The sequence below is a fragment of the Phocoena phocoena genome, chromosome X (genome assembly GCF_963924675.1).
Source record: "Phocoena phocoena chromosome X, mPhoPho1.1, whole genome shotgun sequence".
Taxonomy (NCBI): Eukaryota; Metazoa; Chordata; class Mammalia; order Artiodactyla; family Phocoenidae; genus Phocoena; species Phocoena phocoena.
The window spans coordinates 105,277,402-105,296,177 of NC_089240.1; the positions used below are offsets into that span (position 1 = coordinate 105,277,402).

The following is an 18,776-nucleotide window of genomic DNA, read 5'->3' on the forward strand; positions in this document are numbered from 1 at the left end:
CATACTTTCTGAAACGTTATCTTACTTGCTCAAGATAACTTAGGCACTCTTTGCTCTCTGTTCTCATTGTATTTTGGGCATAGTTATAATAAAGGACATATTATGTTGAATTGTAATCGTCTGCATATCTGTCTTTCTAACCAGGCTGAGTTTTCTAGGGCAGGGGCTATGATTTATTGGTCTTTTTATCTCTACCACTTGCTTGACAAATGGTAAGTATTCAATAAATACTGTTGAATTAGTGAATGAATTCCAATCAATATTCTGCAATGCCATAAAAGTTGTCTTTCTAAAGTACAAATCTTATCACATTAACAAATTGGTGGAGCTCCATATTTTTAGGAGAAAAATGCCAAGCATATGAGGCCCTTGCAAACTGTCCCCAAATTATCTTGACGTATCATCTTTTATCTGTCTCTGTTAGTATGCTATCACTTAGCCAGACTCAAATTCTTGCAATTTCTAGAATATGCCATGCCCTTTAATGCCTCTGTGCTTATGCACATTCGGTTCACTCTGCCTGAAATATCCTTCCTTTCCTTTTCTGCCTGGTAAATCTGTATTCATACTTCAAATATCACCTTCTGTGTGATGGCTTCCCAGATTTCCCCTGTTTGTTATTTTATTCTCTATGCTTTCATTGCATGCATTTTGCTTATATCTTTATTATAAAACTTACTACATCAAACCATAATTATTAGTTTGTCTACTCATCCACCCTACCAGCTGACAGTGAACTTCTCAAGGTCAGGGAAAATGTCTAATTATTCATTTCTGGGTCCCCAGTCCTTTGCATATGGTAGGTGCTTGACAAATGCTTGTTGAATAAATAAATTCTAGTGTTGAAACATTCTTTAATAAATGCTAACAAATGTTTTCACTTTAAATTGCTAAAAACATCTTTTTCTACTTATATCTTTAAGACCCTTCAAATGACTTTACTCACTGAATCAATTCTGGATATAAATAATGACTTGCAGAAATCATCTGATGAGCTTGCTCTTATGGAACTGTTCCACCACATGGTACTTGCCTACTAACTTGCATTTGAATTTCCTCCAAGTGTGATTTATTTCAGTAATCTTAGCTAATGAATTGGATCAACTGTGTAGTGATCCAGTCAAACCCGTGGTGATTGGCTGTCTTGACAATTGGGAAAAAATACTGATCTTATTTGGTCAATTGGCCTAGTTGTATAGAGATAGGCTAATAATGCCATCAGAATTACTTTTATCAACACCACTAGGTCCAAGTAAGCAAGCTGTTAAGTAGAAGGCCTGTGACCACATTTGTTTTTAATCCGTTATCTCTCCCCACACACCTCCCCATATCTTTCCTATAACAATGCCTTGCCCTCAAAGGGAATTTTAAAGTGTTTAATAACTTTAGAAGTTTCACAGAATGGTAATAATGTTTCATACAATATCTGAAGTAAAGCAAATTCATACATTGTAGTTAATTATGTTTAAGGCATCAAACTGATTCTTTTTCTCTTGTTAACTCACTGGCATATGCAGCGTGCTGCTAATTATATAGGGAAATCTTGTCACAATGGCTTGGTCTAGAGAAGATTAAGATTGCAACATTTATATTTAATAGTCCAATCATATATCCATCATATATTCTTCTCTTCTAGAAAATGTTTTCCAAAAGAAATTTATTTCCCTTCTGAACCAATAAAACTAAATTTAACTGAGTTTCTTACTAAAATTCCTCCTTTTGTAAATATGTTCACCATTTCCATCTTAATTTTTTAATCTTTTGGATAGAGGTACCTGGGAGTTTAAATATTTCTGGAGTCTAGATGAGCAATTAAACATAGTAAGGCTTCAATTTGGTATGGGGTACATCATGTAGGAAAACATTTATTACTACTTAATATATATACTATCCCCAAAATGTGTGAAAAGTTTGAGGTTCATTTCTTTATTACTCTAACTGTTGAGGTGCACTGTTAATATAAGACTTCAAGTTTTGCAAAATACATGGGATAAATATAACCAGCAATTTAAATATTGTTCACAATGCAGTATCTTGAGAAATGATCCTGCCTGGAGCAAGTGTCTTGTTTTCTTATGTCCATATCCCTCTTGGGTTAATTAAAAATGTATTTTATCATATCCATGTTAGAAAATGTGACATTTAACACAACTAACTTATTTAACAGAAAAAAGATGAACAAATTGCTGACCTAATTTTTTCTCCCACACATTTCACATATTTGAACTTCACACCTATCACAAAGAATAAGAGTTATATGATGAAACAATTAAAATCATAAGAAACTTGAAAGAAACACTAAATATTTTTCCGTCAAAAGCCACAAATTTCTCCTTTTCTGCAAATGACTAATAAGTTTTAATTGCACTAGAAATAGGGGCCACCTTAAATAAATCCAGCAAACAAAAAGCCCAAGTCATGAAAATCATCAATTTGGAAGCAGGGTAATTATTTGCATGATAATGTGACCAGATTTTCTAAAAAATTAGTTTATATACTGATCCCCTACAGCAGGTAAACTATGAAAAGATTTGCATATGATGCTTTTTAAGAACATGCTTTGTGCGGGGATTAAGAGACACCTGAGCTTCAAAGGGGCACTTAAAAATCTACATTCTTAAACAAGCTAGCCAGTACTCAAATGCACCATGATAAGGCAGCAATTACTATGCATTAAAGTTACAAGACCTATAAATATATTATTGGAGAATGGTTTTCTGAAGCAAAACAAAAATTGAACTGGCATGGAGAGGGAAAGAGCCAGAACAGTGAAGAACAAGCAGCAGTCTTTTCTCATCCATATCAGGACTGTGTAATAAATTACCCTCTTCTCTCTCATACTGTCAGGAGAAAACGATGTTTAGATTAAACCTCGCTAAGGCCTAAAAGGATAATTTGTCAGTATTTTCCAGTTTACTACCAATGCAGTATTGATTTGCTAGGGCTCTTCTTTCTATTTTATTTACACTAATTCAATCTGGAACAACTGAAACTTAACTTGTTGGAAGGCAAGATATTTCTTTAAGTCTCACAGGCCCCAGGTATAAGGTATAAGAAAATATGTCCAAACTATTCTTTATAGTTCTTGTGGGTAAAGACCAACCTCTTCATTGGAGGCAAACCATTATCAGAGAAAACCACTTTTCTGCTGAGATTTACCTTGGGCTAATTTCTTTTTAGAAAATTATGGTTCTTAGAAGAACGTGATAAAAAACAAGTTCCAAATGACTGCCCAATTTAGCAGACTCATGACTCCAGTTCTAGGCAGCTCCTTAGAAACAAGAAGTGAAACAGAAACACCTTGATAAACCTTCTTGTGGCTGAAGCTGATAAAAATGGCAGTGTTAGTTTGATGTACAAATGACAGAGCTCAGGGAGAAAACTACACTTGAGGGAAAAGATAAAATTACTTTCCAAATCCTTACTGCTTCCTGTGCAAGTTATACAAATAAATAAACGGTATCCTACAGATCCAGGACTAAAATGAAAGCAGCCAAAGGTTAAAGTAATTTATGCACATATGTTGTGGGTAAGTAAACACATATATATCAAGTACTTAATTCATAGAGCTACTGCTTCCTTTCTTTCTTTTTTGTGGTTGTTTTGTTGTGTCTTGCTTTTCCTTCCTGAGGTACTTCAATATCTGTTGTGGCACTATTTTGACACCAGTAAGTATGGAAGAACTGGTGAAAATGTCATGAGTTGATGGGTTCATGACTCTTTCAAGGCTGAAACGTTGAAATTTCATTTCCCACTGTTTTTTCAACTTGTACAGACACTTCCTCAAACTCTGACATGACTCAGGATTAGTAAAATCTCACTTTAACATCTTCATATAATTTCTTATCCTAGTTTTAATTTAGACTTGACTGTCCTATAGACTCACATTTCAATTTTGACTGAATTGATTGATCAATTCTAATTGGAATGTTTTTTTAAAAAATCAATTGATGCGTCATTTGACAAAATATGGTTGTGTCTTCATAAACAAAAGGTTCAATAACTTCCACCGGAATGACCAGGCAATTCAGTCAGACAACATATCAACTTAGGCAATGTCTTAAATGAATCAAACTGCTTGACAATTTTGATTGACTTGCTTATTTTCATAAATCACTCAAAAAGATATATGTATGCGCTTATTTATTTATTTAATTATGGATACGCAACTGATTGGTATTTGCTATTTCTTAGTCTTAAAACGAACTATGCTGACTATAAAGTTCTCCTACAATACTCATTTGACTTGTAGTTTAATTGTGATTGAATATGGTTATGTCTACATGCATTGATTTGGCATATCAATTGCAGTGGTTTTTCCATGCATAAATTAGCTTGAATATTTTACCTATAAAGCCAGTACCGTCATCACAAACTGAAACTAAACAAATCCAGGAAACAAGTAAACAGGTCTGACTGATTCAACTATTAACAAAGGGGTTTAAGAACTACTGAGTTTATTGAGCTGACTGATCAAATCATTCAGAAACCAAATTGGTTTACGCATATAGACAAGGCACTAAAAAAATCAATTGTGCAAGAAATAACAGTTCAAATCAATCAAAAACAGTTATTCAGTTCTGTGCAAATACACAGTCAAAACATATATAGCAAGAATTACATCTCTATATTTATTTATTTGTTCAAAATATTTGTTGAATACTTACTAAGTGTCCAAAACTATTCTACTGATAGAAGCTTTAAATACTTCAGTGAACAAAACAGAAAGGATCCCAGCCCTTATGGAACTTGTAATTCTGATGGGGGGAACAAACAATAAACAATCATCACAGTACACAAGTATATTATATAGAAGATGATACTTGAGGATGTGTGAGAGTTAAAGATGCAAGATCTGGAGGAAGAGAGTTCCAAGCAGAGGACTTAGCTAAGACAAAGTCCCTAAGACAGAAGTGTGCTCCAGTTTTTCTGGAGAGGGACAGAGATGCCATTGAAGTGGGAGCAGAAATAATAAGGGGAAGTGTAGAAGGAAGTGAGGTCAGAGAGATATCAGGGAGGGAATTTTAGACCACTGTAAATATTTTACTCTGAGTGAAATGAGAAGCCACTGCAATATTTTTAAGCAGAGTAGACTGACATTTTAAAAGGATCATTCTAGGAAGGAGGGAGACCTATTAGGGGGTATTAACCAGGCGAGAGATGATGGTGGTTTGGACTAGGGTGATAGCAGTAGGGTTGGTAATAAAGGAACAGTGTTTGCTGATAGAGTGGATGTAAGGTGTGAGAGTGAGAGAGCTTTCAGGACGATGCCAAGGTTTTTGGCCTGAGCAAGTGGTAGGCTGGCATTTCCATCAACTGAAATGGGTGACTCTGCAAGTGGAGCAAGTTTGAAGTAGAGGGAGGGTTAGGAGCTCAGTTTTGGACAAGTGAAATTTAAGATACCCATTAGCCATCCAGGTGCAATCATCAAGTAAGTTGAAAATGGATGTTGGAAGAGAGGTCTTGGCTGAGATATGAATTTGGGACTCATTTGTGTATTAGACAGTGTTTTAAGCATCAAGACCAAATGAGATCACTCAGTGAGTGAGTGTAAATGGAGAAGACTCTAGGACAAAGACAGCACTGGGACATTACAATATTAAAAGGTCAGAGAGAAGAGGAAGAATCAGCTAACAAGACAGAGAAGTGACTACTGAGATAAGGGGAAAACTAGGAGCATGGTCATCTGGAAGCCAGGTGAAGTAAGCACAGAGAACTCATGAATTCATCAGGAAATGAGATACTCCCTTAGTTTTAACCTTCTCTTGTCTTGGCCCTTCTTTAGCAGAGGTAACCCAAGGTTTATAAAAAATGTGGCAGAAGGGAAATTCTTGGATTATTTCACAAGGCTGCCAATTTTCTCATAGTAAAAGTTATTAAACGTTTGCACAGAAGATTTCTACAGGCCACACAATCTCTCTAGCTGCAGGATTATTTCAGCGAATATAAACTTGCCAGGGGACAATGAAAATAAAAGATAAGTTATCTCAAAAAAACTAGTTTTGCACTTACAAACAACAAAATAAATGAAAATTATTTAAACACAAATTTCTAGATGATAGGAGAATAAAACTGAAAACAAAAAATTAAAAATATAGACCTTGGAGAATAAAGAAATGCTATTTAAAGTCAACCGCCTAGTATAATAGTCATTTGTTCATGCAAACACAATTATGTGTACATTGCTGAAATTGTTAAATGACAAATACATGTTTTTGGTTTCAAAGGAAAATAGTATGGTATATATTACATGAAAGGTTTGAAATTCTCAGCTGTCTTTGTTTGAAAACTGCTCATTTTGGCAGACAACTTTTAAACATAAAACTGCTGGTAGGCTGCATAACAATACTTCCATGCCTTCCTTGTTTTCTCTGTAAGACAGAAACGATCTCCAAACATAGCTTTTTTCCAAGTAAATAGAAGAATATGGCTCTTCCATAGACGGGGCTCTAATTTCATAATGACAATTAAAATGAGCAAGTGACTTAATAGTAATGTAAAGAGCAAAATATTACCCTTGGTCTAATAGATTTGTTTCTCATCTTATTTTTACAAGGAACACACACCAAAAAAGCTGTGTTAAAGAAATAAATCAAGAGCTACACCTGGAGATTGCCGTAAAGGGAATATTTAATAATCTTGCGCTCATTTGTTTTAGGGAAGCTTTTATTTTTTTCATTTATTTTCAAACATTGGAAAGAACCCTGTAAGCAGCAATTAATTATTGGTTATTTTTCTTTTTTTTTAAACATCTTTATTGGAGTATAATTGCTTTACAATGGTGTGTTAGTTTCTGCTGTATAACAATGTGAATCAGCTATACATATACATATATCCTCATATCTCTTCCCTCTTGCATCTCCCCCTCCCACTCTCCTTATCCCACCCCTCTAGGTGGATACAAAGCACCGAGCTGATCTCCCTGTGCTACGTGGCTGCTTCCCACTAGCTATCTAGTTTACATGTGGTTATTTTTAAAAAGTGGTCTAGAAAGCAAGTGAGTTGGATTCATTCCTCCTTGATACCATTGTCATTTTGTTTACTTTTTAGTTATGTTAAATTAAAAATGTTAATAACACATGGTACAAAGTTCTAAAAGTGCAAAAGAGCACAGATGAAAATAAATCTCCCTCCAACCCTATCCCACAGTCACCTAGTTCCCTTCCACAAATGCAATCAGAATAATCCATTTACTGTGAATATTTCCAGAGAAATTCTATACATCTACAAGCATATATACATGTTGTGTGTTAAAAATCACACACCAAGTGTAGTGTACTGGACACCACAGTTTTTAATTTGCAGGTTGTGACCTATGAATTGGTTAAGAAATAAATTTACTGGATCACAGTTAACATTAGAATGACAAGAAATAGAACAGAAAATGTCAGAGTGCGCTGTTCATAGTAAGGGTAGGTATATTCTTGTGAAAATTTTTTCTAGTTTTTATTTTTGTTTATAGATTCATTAAGAACTGGGTCACAATGTAAATTTTATTTCTTACTCTGGGTCACAGACAAAAAGGCCATTTCTATATATGATGATTCAAACCCTGTGGTTTCTGTTTAATGATGTATGTTGAAGATTGTTTTACTTCGATACATAGTTGTCTCATTTTGTTTGTGTTAAATTTATGAAAAAATATTTCAGACATCCATAAAAGTGTATAAAGAGCAATAATGTAAACACTAAAGTACCGCTACCACCTAGTTTAAGAAATAAAATATTATAAATAAATATGCAAATAAATATAGTGTCAACAGAGTTGAAATCCCCCTGTGCAATTTCCGCTAAGGCATTCCACTTCTCCTTCCACCATATATATTCACTCTTTGTAAGGCTACAGAGTATTCCATTGCGTGACTCTACCATAAACTATACAAGTAGCCTCCTACTGATTTACATTTTGATTGATATCCCTGATTTTTAGATATTTCAAACGATGCTACTATGAATATCCTCACATGTTTCACTGCATACCCATTGACTAGCTGTAGGATAAATTCCAGGAAGTGAAATTGCTAAGTAAAAGGAGGTATATTTTTTGCTAGATATTGCCAAATTTTCTTTCATAGAGATTGTATCTATTTATACTCCTATAACCAACATTTTATACACATTTACCAACAAAGTATATTATCAAATTTTTTATTTCCAATGTGATCAGTGATAAATAACATAGTTCTATTATGCATTTCTCTTAGGAGTGAGGTTAACATATTTCATATGCTCATGAACCATTCTTATTTCCTTTTCTATGGCCTAGAGTCACTTTATTTTTCATTTTATTGCTGAGACTTTTTTCTTATTGACTATGAATACTTTTTACATAAGAGAAATTAACCCTTTGTCTTTGGATGCTAATACAGATAGCATGACAACATTTTTGTTTATGGCTTCTTTTTTTGTTGTTGCTATATCTATAAAAGCTTTTCTACTCTAAGGTTAGGACAAAATTCTCCCATATTTCCTTCTACTATTTATTTTCACATTTAAAATTTGATTCATCAGAATTTATTTTGGTGTAGGAAGTGAGGTAGAGAATCAATTTTATTGTTTTCTTGACAGCTACCCAATTGTCTCAACACCTTTTTTAAACAATCCATGTTTTCCCTATTGATCTGAAATGCTAGCATTATCATATATTATAGGGCTTCCCTGGTGGCGCAGTGATTGAGAGTCCGCCTGCCGATGCAGGGGACACGGGTTCGTGTCCCGGTCTGGGAAGATTACACATGCCGCGGAGCGGCTGGGCCCGTGAACCATGGCTGCTGAGCCTGCGCGTCCGGAGTCTGTGCTCCGCAACGGGAGAGGCCACAGCAGTGAGAGGCCCGTGTACCGCAAAAAAAAAAAAAAAAAAGCTTATATCATATATTATATTCCTATTTGTATTGGGTCCATTTGCAGGCTTCCTTTGCCATTCTAACACTTTATTCATGTATTAGAATATTAGTTTAATTAAAATGAACTTAAATATATTTAAACATCTGGCAAACTTATTATCACAACATTATGTTTTTTTCCAAATATTTTCAAGGTATTTTTGCATGATGGGTTTTTTTTCCCATTTGAACATTAGCGCCAGTAAGTCAGAGTTTTTACATGACCAATTGATATTGTTATTGGAGCTATGTTAGAATTACAGATTAATTTAGGGAGAATTTTATGATAGTGATACTTATCATCCAAGAAGAGGGTAAGGCTTTCCATTTACTTATGTTTTCTTCTATATTCCTCAATAGCATTGTTGTGTGTGTGTCTGTGTTTGTAAACGTATGTGCGTATGAGTGTGTGTCTTGGTCTTTTTGCTAGTTTATTCCTAGGCATTTTGGCTGTCGTTGCTTTTGTAAAAGTAATAATTTATTCAACCACATTTTCTAATTGGTTGTGATTTATATGGAAGAAAACTATTAATTTGGTGTCCTAATGTTATACCAAATTAATTTACTGAATTTTTATCATTTGTATTAATTTATTGTTTAGTTTTCTTAGATTTTTTAGATATACAGCTGTGTAACTTACAAATAATAATTGACCTCGTTGTTTCTAATTTTATTCCTCTTACTTCAGTCTCTCTTCTCATGGCTACAGTTGCTACTTTCATTATAAGTTTAAAGTAATTGGTGAAAATGGACATCCTTTTTCTGTTCTTGACTCTAACAGAAATCTTTGTAGTGTTTCCTCACTTAGAGTAAAACTGGATTTTGTAATTTTACATAAGAAATTATATATATTATATACTTTTTAAAATTAAGAGTCTCTATCAAAAATTAATGAGCAGTAGTATAGTATAGTGGATAAATGCAAGGGTTTGGAATCGGACTGGGTTTAAATCCTGGCTTTGCCACGTACTAGCTAAATAACTTTTTACTTAGCCTCACTGTGCCTCAGTTTCCACATTTGTAAATGGGGATGTTATTAGTACCTAAGTCATAGAGTGGTTGTGAGAATTAAACTCATTAATATTTAAAATACTTAACAGTATCAAGCAGAGAGTAAATATTATGTGTTTGTTTACTACAACATTGGGTTTTATGAAATGCCTTTTTGTCATCTATGCAACTTTTCATATGGTTTATCTATACTTATCTATTCATATGATACATTAGAGTAACAGAATTCCTAGTATTGAACTATCCTTGCATTCCCTAGTATGAACTGCACTTAGTTGTAGTGTATTATTCTTTTACTATATTGCTGGACCTTGTTTGCCAGTATTTTACTTAAAAATTTTGCATCAGTATTCACAACTACAATTGGTTTGTAGATTTATTTCGTGGTTTCTTTTTCTGCTTTAGATCTCATTGCTTTTCTTCCTTTCAAAAAATTAAAAAAAGATTTGGAAGCTTCCACTTTTGTTATGCTCTGAAAACATTTAAGTAGCATTGAAATGATGTATGTGTTCCTTAAAATTTTGGCAGATTTTGTCTATGAAACTGTCTACATCTGCTACTTTTTTTGGTTTGGGTGGTTCTTTGGAAATTTTATTTCTATAATATAAATTATAAAGTTTATATTTATCTATCTTCTCAGAGCATTTTGGTCATTCATATTTGTTCTATAAAATCATCTATTCCACCCATGTTTTCAAGCATATCTTAAAAGAGGTACACAAAGTAGTCTCTTATGAAGCAGTTGCCTCTTTATTTATAGTTATTTTGACATGCTTATTTCTTATTGTCTCCCATTTTCTTGATTGTCTTATCTATTTTATGCCCCCCATCCCAGAATTGGCTCTTGGATTTATTCATTAGTTCTAGATTTTTATGATACATATTTTCATTTTAACTAATATATTTTAAAATACTATGAACATGCCTATGTTTTAATTCAACTAAAATATCAAGTTGCATGGATCCTTATAAAGTAACATGCTGTACTGTAAGCACATTAACTCATTTTGGGTTTTGTTTGTTTGTTTGTTTGGTTGGTTGGTTGGTTGGTTGAGTTTTTTTTGGCCTCACCTCACGGCTTGCAGGATCTTAGTTCTCCGACCAGTGATTGAAACCGTGCCCTCAGCAGTGAAAGCGCTGAGTCCTAACCACTAGACTGCCAGGGGATTCCCCACATTAACTCATTTTGGCTTCTTAGTACACTACTCATTAGTACACTGTTTAATGTATAATAAATAAGTGATTAAACAATATATCAAGATCAATCATGATGACTAACCTAAATAATTCTAATTTAAAAATTACATTATTTATGCTGTATTTATACTGAAACTACTTCCACATTGAAGTCTGTTTTCAGGTAAATATAACCATGATGCATACTACATGCATGCATACCATCCATTTAGATTTATGATCTGTATGTAGATATTTATATTCTAACCTAAAATGAAAATAAATTTTCAAGCAGTTTACTTTTAGAATTGGGGACATCATAATATTATTAACAATTATATCTGTATCTTTACCTACTATCTATCTATCTATCTAATCTTCATATACGTCCATAAAGTATAGATGGTTGAATTTGACCACTTAAAAATATAAAGCTCTATATCTACAAACACAAATGCATCATATGAACCTATTTCAAAAGGCAAATGAAAAACTAGGAAAAATGCATAATGCATTCAAGGTTTTTTTTTTACCTCATATATAAAATGTTCTTGAAAATTAGTAAGAAATATGAAAATTGGTATTAGATATAGAATGGATAAACAACAAGGTCCTATTTTATAGCACAGAGAACTATATTCAATATCCTGGGATAAACCATAATGGAAAAGAATATAAAAAAAGAATGTACGTCATATAACTGAGTCACTTTGCTGTACAACAGAAATTAGTACAACCTTGTAAATCAACTGTACTTCAACTTAAAAAATTAATTAAAAATGAAATAGAAAAATTCAAATAGAAAAATTTGGTAAAGGATGTCAACAGACAATTTAGGAAAAAGAAATGTATATGGTCCATTAACATACAAAAAGATGCCCAAGCTCACTCATAAGTAAATTGCAAAATAATAGCACAAAAAGATACCATATTTCATCTAGCAGATTGGGTATTAGAAATCTTTTTCATTCCTTGCCAGTGTTGAAAAGGATACAGGAAAACAGATGCATTAGTAGTATATAGCATTAGTAGGAAGATAAACTGGTTGTTTAAAGGGGAAATTTGGTAATATCTATAAAAAATGTCAAATGTACATATCCTTAGCCCATCATTTCTACTTCTAAGAAATTATCCAACAGGTATGCAAAAAGATGTGTACAAAGATGTTAAGTACAGCATTGTTTTTTGTTTGTTTGTTTGCGGTTACACGGGCCTCTCACTGTTGTGGCCTCTCCCGTTGTGGAGCACAGGCTCCGGAAGCGCAGGCTCAGCGGCCATGGCTCACGGGCCTAGCCACTCCGCGGCATGTGGGATCTTCCCGGACCGGGACACGAACCCGTGTCCCCTGCATCGGCAGGCAGACTCTCAACCACTGTGCCACCAGGGAAGCCCCAGCATTGTTTTTAATATCAAAGTCCTGGAAATCTAGATTTCCATAAACAGGGGACTAAGTAAAAAATGATACATACAGAAACAGAGTACTATACAGCTATTAAAAAGAATAAGGCAGGGGAATTCCCTGATGGTCCAGCGTTAGGACTCGGTGCTTTCACTGTCGGGGCCTGGTTTCGATTCCTGGTCGGGGAACTAAGATCCCACAAACCACTCAGTGTGGCCAAAAAAAAAAAATAAGGCAGATCTATACTGCAAACATGGGAAAATATAATATTAACTAGTTAATAATATTATATAGATATAATTTAACATTATATATACTTAATATTATATAGGTATAATATTAACTAGAAAAAAGTTATTGGTCTTTTTTTACTATGTTATCCCATTTGTACATGTACAGAACATTTGGGGAATGATACATAATACACTGTTAACACTGGCTACCTCTCAAGAGTGTCTTGATAATTTCTTGCCCTGGTGATACAATTGGAAGTCCTAGTTATAAAATTACCTAAAAGATTTATATACCAGTTAATAATTTTTATTTTCTTGCATATGCACGATGGAATCTTTGTAATCCTATGACTTTTATAGTTTATATAGAAGCGTAAAGAGGGAGAGGATTTTCACTTTAAACATGTTTTTACTGTTTTAATTTTTAAACCATCAGCTGATATTACTTTCATACTAAAAAAATAGAAGTTAAAATTCCCTACTAAAAAGAAAAATATAAGCTTGTTATATCTAACTTTATAATGGCTTGAAATTTCAATATCATCAAAATTGTTTTCAACTGTAAGAGTATCATGGTCAACGCAGAAGTGTCTCACCCACACATAAAGTGATCCCAATGACTTACACTCTTCCTCTGATTGTGTAACATCTCCAAAGGAGCCATTACAAAGTCATCTGCACTGTCTTGTACATGCCTAATGGATCCAACAGAGCCATTAGGATGTCAGTTATATGGCAGGGCTCCTGCCAAAGCTATTACCAAGTCATTGCATTGTTTCACACACTTCCTTCGACATTCAGATGGTTCCCGAGGAACTGTTATCATGGCCATGGAAGTGTCCTGTATAACTTACACTACCAAGGGAAAACAAAAAAAGCAAAAGAAAGAAGTGTAGAACAAACAAATCCCTTCCATTAAATGCACATGAATGGCCCCACATGGTCAAATATCAGAAGGCATAACTCCTCATTTGGGTATAACTATTATATGTCATTCAAGAAACCCAGGTGTTAGGCTAGCTATTTTTTCACCACTCCTGCCTGCTGTTCCGATGAAGCAATTCAGGGTCTGAGAATGACAAATGCATGGCTATGATGGTATGGTGTTTATTGGTAGCACATGGTATATTACCAGGTTTCTGTGGTATGCAGTACAGAAGCAATAGGGAGTAGTACTAACGGATTTTTTGGCTATCATGGGATTGTATCAGATAATCCGTTACCTGTAAAGTTCCTGAGCAGTGCATAGGGAGCTCAGCTGCCCAACAATCATGGAAATCAACAGGGCTTCTGAGTAGCTGAAATCCCAGCTCTACCTTAAGGGGCTACTACAATGACAATAGGACATACAATAGGACAAAGTTAACCCTCAACCAGGTTGAAGTGCTTCACTGAATTCCCTCTCATAGTCTTCTCTACTTAGCAGAACAAGATTGTTGGCTATTAAAATGATGTATTATTTAAGGTAAGACAAGTGCAAGGAATTTTACCCAGTTTGAAATGAGAAGGTAGGCTGAACTCTGCTACGCTAGAGTTTCCTGGGACACCAGATGTTTCAGAAGCCACATTGCATGTCTGGCTAATCCTTGATAAAAGAGACTTCACCCTGCAGCACCTACCTCACAATACATGCATAATAAATTCTTGTTGTGTGAAAGATAACCACGACTAAGATTTATTGAGCATTTAATTTAATATAAAACACTGTAAAGTGCTATATGCCCATTTTCTCATTTAATCCTCACATACAAAAACTAAAATAGGTAATGTCTCCATTTGACAGACAAGGAAACTGAGGCTTGGAGAGCTTTAGCTACCGGTCCAAGGACACACAGTAAAGTGGCAGAACCATGGCACAAACCTAGATCTATCTTATACCACAGTCCATGTTCTTAATCACTCACCGTCCGGAGAACATTGTTATTTAGATTGCATTAATACAACAATTTTTACTTTAATAAATGATTTCACATCCCTTGTGTTCTCATAGCAAGCTGCACATATTTTTTTATCAGGGTACTAACTAAATCATATTAAAGTTAGCTCTTTATCTTCTCTGGTAGACCTCACTGGGTATACATGCTCACTTGACTCTGACCGCCTGCATTGCAAACTGCTCCAAGAATCCAGTGGATGGGTTCCCAGAAAGCAACATTTGCATTGCTGACCTTACTCCTTGGTTGTAGCTGATGTGACCAGTGGTAGACATCTGACTCAAGCTGGGAAAATTAATCTGTCTCATTGGAATTTAGAAACGGCATTGAAAAACATCCAGTTAATCTCAACTTCTTTCCTGAACAGAAGAAATATAAACTGGAGAACTGTATGAGGTTTTATGCCTGCCTTGTGGATGGAGATTTAGAGAAAGTAAATCTGCAGAGACAGGACTGAAGGAAATGGATTCAGAAGCAAGAGGCAAAGCCCAGGCAATTCTTCTAATCTAGTTCCTTCTTTTGTCCTGGTCCCATGAAGCATTCACATGCCCTTTTTATGAATCTGTTTTTTCTCTCTTTAAGCTAGCTCAAGCTGTTACCTGCAATAACAATAATAAATAATAATAAACAATCCTAATTAATAGGGCATCAATCCTGCCCACTAGACTGTAAATTCCTTGAGGGTGGAGATCATGTACTGGTCATCTTTTATATATCCCCAGTCTCCAATACAGAGCCTGGCAAAGAGTAAGTGCTCAATAAGTATTGCTTACATAGAAATAGCATTATCAACAAGAGCATAGCCATAAATAATTTCTTTGCAACTTATACTTTATTAAAGGTTATAAATGTCTTTTCTCTACCTATTTCCCTCTATTTAGCTTCTTGATAAGCAATTTCGTTTTCACATTTTCTAATCCAAGTGTTTCATTTAGGCCATATGTGAAAAACACATTCTTGGAAATTGATTATTCAGATTTAGCTGTTGATATAGTTTTTTCCTCCAACCTAATGTAGAGTCAAATGTAATTATTGAGGAACACCCTAATCACTGAGGTTAATGCTCAAGTAGGACTGCCAAATCCTTCTAAGAAAAGCCCACTGGATCACCTGTCAGAGGAAGTTGTGTGTTAGATGACCAGAGGTTTGACCCACTGTAGCATTTCTATTAGAGAAGATCTACAAAATATATTATCTCTCAGTTTTAATTCTTCCCCTCAGAGCAAAGCATATTTTTCATTTATTTAGTGCCTACTGGGCTCCAGATCCAGTAGCTAAGTACTGAAGCAAAAATATGGAATAAACCAGGCTTTGTCTTCAAGTAGCTTCCTATCTAGTACTTATTAAAAACCATCGTGAAGATAGAAAATACACAACTCAAGTATAATGAATAGTAAGGTTGGTGGTAACGTGGAATGGGAGTAGAAAAGGAGTAAAATGAATAAAGTTTTATGACTGATATCAAAGTGTCCTGCTCACGGGCCTCAGGCTGAAGCTAACTTGAGTAAATCTGCATTTTTCCTAACAGCCGATTAAGCGTCAATAGACAACAAAGGATTTACTTAGGACAAATTTCAGGGAATGGAAATAAAGTGCCTTAGTGTTCTGATTGCCCTGTGAAAGACGAGAAATCCACATTGTCTTCTGTTACCTGCTGCTCTCCCTTCCTTGTACTGCAGACCTCTGTCTGTTTCGGTACTGAAATGGAAGGTTATTTATTTTACTTTTTCATGGGTTAAAGCATATCAGAAACTTCAATTCAATTAAGGGTAACCAAATAGAGTTTACGAAAATGAGAAAAAATAAATATTTTCAAAGGCTTGATCGATTAATTAAATGAAAGAAATAAGTCCTTATAGACATGATTTTGGAAATATAAGTAGAAAATCCAAGACATTATAGCCTAGGATGGATAGAATTGAAAGTGTCTTTGAAATCACATCTCAGAATCTTTCTCAGTTGAACAGCACACCCAGATTAACAATTTCCCCAATCTTCACTTCTCTCCCAAATTTACAGGAGTGAAGCTTAAATCATCCTAAACCGATCCATGATATTGTGCCCATTGCCTCATCAATAATCTAAAAATAAGAATGTATATAGGAAGACAGAAACAAAATAAAATGTCATTGACATTAACTGAAACAGAGGGATGCAGTGGCATGGAGTCTGAGGTAGTGAAGTATATAAATCCCCCCAATTTTAAGCTATTTACTCTTTTCAACATAGTATATAGAAACTCAAATTACTGAAACAGATTCCTTGCTAGGCCTGCTTTCATGAATGTATGAGATCAATGGGAAATAAATAGCCACATTTGCACACAAATGTTAATTCGTTAAAAATAACTTGTTTTTTCAAATTAACATTTTTTTAGAAAAATCATTTACACTCTCAACTCAAACCTCCTCTGTGAGAATCTATGGAAGTGTTGAAGGCAGGCCAGGCCTGGTATCACTGACTGAAAATTTTTGGAATCTAAATTGGTGAAATCTTACTCTAAGTCATAAGATTCCAAATTGTATACTCCTTACTGAAAATTACTAGTAGGAGCAGAGTAAAACTTACAGAACTCTGAGTGGAGAAAAGTTGTTCAAGTTCATATCTTATATTCATTCATGATCCAAGGGAGGAAAAAACTGGCTATTTGGAAAACAATCAATTGTATTTAGCTAACTTGTTTCTGAATTGCTGTTTAACTCTTCCTCCTATGTAAAATGCTGATAACAATAGAATCATTCCACAGATGGGTCAGGAGGATGAAATGAGATAAAGATATTAAAAGTGTGTTTGGAAATTGTGAAGTGCTGATCAGTAAGAATAGTGAACATTCTTATTGTACTCATGTTACAAGTACTATTCTAAACCTTTATGTACATTAATTTATTCAATCATCACAAAATCTTAGAGGTAGATAGTAATATTCTCCTTGTTTTACAAATGATGAAGTTCAGGCACAGAAACTTTAGACAACTTTCCCAAGATCACACAGCTGGGATTTAAATCTAAGCTGTCTGGCTTCACAATACAAACTTTTTATCCCTATGTTCTATTGAAATCCCCCTTGGAGGTGCACATTGGGTCAAAAGAGGCTTACAGTTAAGGACTAGTTTTTAGCAGAGCAGATCATAGTTTTATATCGGCGCCCTGCCCAATTTTGTGGTAGCGCATCCAGTTCCTAAAATAAATCATAAGGAAAATAAACCTATAAAGAAAAGAAAAGATACACGGCCTTTACTCCTGAGTCTTCCAACTCTGTCTCAGTAAATAGGGTTACATGATCAAGGTAGATGGCTGATTATAGACTGAAGGCAAAACGAAACTGAAGAGCCCCAAACATTCCTGAAGGTTCCTAACACATCCAAGGGACGTGGCACGTGAACACAGTGCGTATAGTGGCTCATCACAGTAAGCAGTTCTCGTGGTGGAAGAAGGGGAGGATAATATGCATTTTGATGAAGCTGATTCTAATATATCTTCCCTCTGATCCATTTCCCCCAGTTCCTTACATATTTTGAGTCATTGCCCTGTGGTCAGATGTGAGGATTCCCTCTGCCACAAAGTGTTTGATTTTCATTAAAATCATTAATAAATATTGCTTTCAGTATCCCTCTGCCAAGGGGCAAAGCCCAATGAGCACAATGAAGGCAAAAGTAAAAGGACACCAATGTCCCCTCACTAAGGAATGACACAGTATAAAAACAGGTCTACAGAAAAGAATGAACATTTCCTTCATTTGAAGGTGCTATTTATAATTAATGACATAGGTATAGTGTGATTCTTAAGCCAAGCCAGAGCGTCGGAAGGAAAAGACCAAGACCATTTGCTAGGTGTAAAGTTATGACAGTATCTGAACTATATACTATGTTAATGGCTAGAGTCATGTAAAAAATCATAGATAATGTATTGATAGAACAGAAAGTCATGAGGCCAAAACCAACCCAACCTGATGTAAATCTCTGCCTTCATGCTAAATCAACGTTTCCCTATTCTACCTAGCTCCCCCTACACCTCCTCATTACTATCAACATACACATACATGAAGTCTTCCACAGGAAAGCAAACCAACAAGCTACCAATAAACTAATCTTTGACAGGTTAATTAACCAGGCCTGTGTGTTGTTTATCAGACGGGCAGGGT

The 18,776-nt window shown here is 34.8% G+C and overlaps 1 protein-coding gene across 4 annotated transcripts in view; it reads right to left on the reverse strand.

The window, feature by feature from the left end:
• The window catches only part of TENM1 (teneurin transmembrane protein 1), a 572,765-nt gene that overhangs the window by 471,061 nt on the left and 82,928 nt on the right, over nucleotides 1-18,776 (reverse strand). The gene's annotated exons all lie outside the window — the stretch shown is intronic.